This window comes from Anomalospiza imberbis, chromosome 2 (genome assembly GCF_031753505.1).
Source record: "Anomalospiza imberbis isolate Cuckoo-Finch-1a 21T00152 chromosome 2, ASM3175350v1, whole genome shotgun sequence".
NCBI classification, from domain to species: Eukaryota; Metazoa; Chordata; class Aves; order Passeriformes; family Viduidae; genus Anomalospiza; species Anomalospiza imberbis.
In genome coordinates, this window is record NC_089682.1 from 11,259,290 (window position 1) to 11,262,988 (window position 3,699).

The window sequence follows — 3,699 nt, forward strand, 5'->3', positions numbered from 1 at the left end:
ACAGCACATTAGGACTGGGGTGTAGCGAGCGTGGGTCTCCAGGACGGTTTGGATGGATGAGAGATCTCTGAAGTCAGGTCTTAGAAAATGTGGTTTATTAAAAGGGGGAAAGGTCCTGCTTGGAGTTGCCAGGCACAACTCGTGGCAGGCCAGGGAGAGAGGGAGAGGGAGAGAGAGGGAGGGTTCCAGGTGAGGGTCCCAGGAGAAGGTCCAAGAGAGCGTCCGGTCCCTCGGGCACACCTTATCAGGGGACTTCAAGGTGGGCTGGAGCAGGACTTGGGCCAATGGGGTCACAGATACCTGATACTGCAGGGGAGGGTCACAGGTGTGGGATGAACCATACATTGGGGGTGAGACAGAGCATTCCATGTGACCTTTGGACCTATCTGCAGGTAAAGGGCATTGTTTAATCAGAAGGGGGATTGCTTTCAACCTGGCTATACTATTGTTTTCTAGTCATTCAGTAGTCAAGGTTTGTTATTTCAAATCTAGTTCTCATCTCAATGTCTGTATTTTCCAAATTTTTTGCCAGGCAATCATATTTATAAGATTTTCGTATTTCATCTTCCCCAACACTGGGGAATGATCCTCTTGTCTGGCTCAGGAAATGCAGACTGTACTCTCACTTACTGCTCTCTGCCCTCAGTGGCTTCTCAGCTGTGAAACTGAGGCAATGCTGCCTTTTGGCAATGTGCTTTCCACATGAAACTGCTGTCAAAGTGCAAGTGAATATTATTTATTGCTACTTACAGTTTATACACCTAAATTGGGGAACCTGAGAAATGAACACATGGATGCGTGGCCAAAGAGAAAGCTAAACTGCAGTTTGGACCTCCACTCCTGATATGGGGCTTGGGAGATGTAGCCAAATCCTACAGTTTTGGAAGAGTCTGTGTAGCAACTGGTCTCAGCCTTCCTCCCTGATAATTGAGACATTTTTCAGAACTGAATTTCTATAAATGAGTGGAAATTCTCCAAGAGTACCAATCAGTCTCCAAATGCTCAGAATTGGATACATGTTAGAAATACAAGTTGTGTTTAATTTCCACTGCTAACATAGACAAATCAGAAGCTCAAAGTAAAAATGCTTTCCCATGTTATGCTTTTTCCTAAATCTTGTTCTGAAAGAACAGATATACAAATGATTTTACACACCTCTATTGAAAGTGTCTGAAAAATGTCATTGCATGCCACCATTTCTGTCAGAAGCACCCTGGTAGCAGAGGATGCATGATTTATCTGATGCTGCACTGTACTGACACAGATTGCAGAGTACATAGCACAAACATTAGTATAACAAAGGATGTTAAAAATATCTTCTAATACAGTTTTCAGGTGAGACAATGTATAAGACAACTAAATAGAAAAGAAAATTTTAAAAAGGTAAAGTGAAGGCAGGTAACAGGCAAAACTCATTTTTTACTTAATGTCTTTTCATTTAGTAATTCAAGACCCACATGCTTCTTAAAACAGTATAAAATCTATAAAAGCAGCTAAAGCAGTCATCCAAACTCTGTTTTCATGTCTGCAGCACACAGCTAGTGCTGAAGGTCACTGCAGGCTTACAGCCACTGTCACTGAGAGGGGGATTTGGTTAATGAGACCAACTACTGAACTATCCATTGATTCTAATGATTTTCAGTTCATGACTCCTTTCACTAAAATGAATTTTCTGAAGATAGGGTGAGGATATTCTTTTTCAAGATCTGACATTTACTTTTCTCCTCTTCCAATACACTGAAGTAATCTCTCAGTGGAGATCACAACAATACACGACTGGATAACCCAGCACTTCCTGCTGCCTTCTTCATTTTCTAATTTGTTTTTGCACACACCTGAACTCAAAAGGTCATCTCGTGAATACTGCACCCTCCTATTGCTCTTCAGAGCTAGGCAGGTTTGGAGTGCTGAGCACAGGTTGAAAATGGGCAAAAGTGAGCTGCATTGCAGCTGCATGGGACAGCTGGACACTTGTCCCCTCTGATGTCACCAGAGCCCCCCAGTGACAGCTCGTGCAGTCAGCTGGGGCTCTGGATGGAACTCAGGTGGAACTCACGTAGAACCAGAGAGTTTATAACCTTTGGAGGAAGGGACAGCCACTTGGGAAGAATACACAGCCTTTGAAGTGTTGGGCAGAGAGGAAATCAGAAAGGCCAATGTCTGACTGGAAGTTAATTTGGCCAGTGCCCTAAAAAGACAATAAAAAACCTGTTTCCATAGCTACATTAGCAACAAAAGGAGAGCTCAGGAGAACCTTCAGCCTTTACTGGATGGGGGAAAAGTGACAGTGACAAAGGAGGAGGAAGGCAGTGAGGTACTTAATGTAAGCCCTGCTACAGTACCCTGATCTCTTCTCAGGACAAGATGACCCACTCAGCAGATGAGAGAAAGGCTGAGAGTCTCGATTCCCTGGAGTTCCCAATTCTTTAACACTGTTTTTAATGGCAACCCCCTGGAGAAACTGATTGCTCATGGTGTGCTCTTTGCTGGGTGAAACACTGGCTGTGGGGCTGGGCCCAGAGCGTGGTGGGGAATGGAGGCACATCCAGCTGGGGACAGGCACCAGCGGTGTTCCCCAGGGCCCAGCGCTGGGGCTGTTTTATGGGGAGTGACTGGGGGAGTGAGGGGTTTAATCTGGAGAAGAACAAGCTCAGGGGTGATCTCACTGCTCTTTACATCTTGCTGAGGAGGGGAGAGGGAGGTGCTGATCTCTTTTCCCTGGGACCCAGGATGCACGGGAACACTCCACCTGTTCCTCTCTGCTGCTCCATCCTCATCATACTTGTCCCCTGCTCTGGCATAGGGCCCCTTCCAAGGGCTGTAGTGCTTCAGGATCAACCTGCTGCTGCAGGGGCACTGCACAGGTTCTTCAGGAAATGTCCATGTGCTCCAGCATGGGAGCTCTGTGACAGGTGCACAGATCCCTACTGTGGTGCCGGGAGCACCTCAGCCTCCTCCTCCTGCTTCTCCTCCTCATCCTGCTCTCAGGCTGCTGTTGGCAGGGATGTTCCTCACACTTCTGTCCTCCCTCCCTCCTCCCCCTTGCAGCGTTTTCCCTCTTCTCCCAGGCCTCCCCTGCAGCTCTACCTCTGCCAGGCTTGGACACCTGGGCCAAAGACAGCTCTGCCTGTGCCAAGAGTGACTTCTCAGCAGCCTGGGGGACACAGGCAGTGCTCCCACTTTGGAACGGGAGTGCAGGGAGAAAAGCAGGAGGTCTGTGTGCACAGGGCTGTCACCCAGCACCCATCAAACTGTGTCCAGAGGTGGCTGAGGCCTCAGCTGTGGGTCAAGATCTGATGATCAGAAATAGGTGACGCAACAGCCTCTGCAGGCCTTTGGGTGTTCCAGTTTATGGGACCACCCTCCTAAAAGGAGCAGCCTGAAGGAAAACAGGGGATCCCCATGTTGGGACTGCTGATTTCAGCAGCACCTGCTGGAGCATATCCAGAGAATGGCAACAAGGCTGGTGAAGGGTCTAGAACACAAGTCCTATAAGGAGCAGCTGAGGGAGCTGGGGCTGTTCAGCGTGGAGAAAAGGAGGCTTGGGGAGAGCTTATCATACTCTACAACTCCCTGAAAGGAGGGTGTAGCCAGGTGGGGGTCAGACTCTTCTCCCAGGTAACAGTGACAGGACAAGAGGACATATTCCTAAGCTGCACCAGGGGCAGTTTAGGCTGGACATTAGGAAAAATTTCTTCG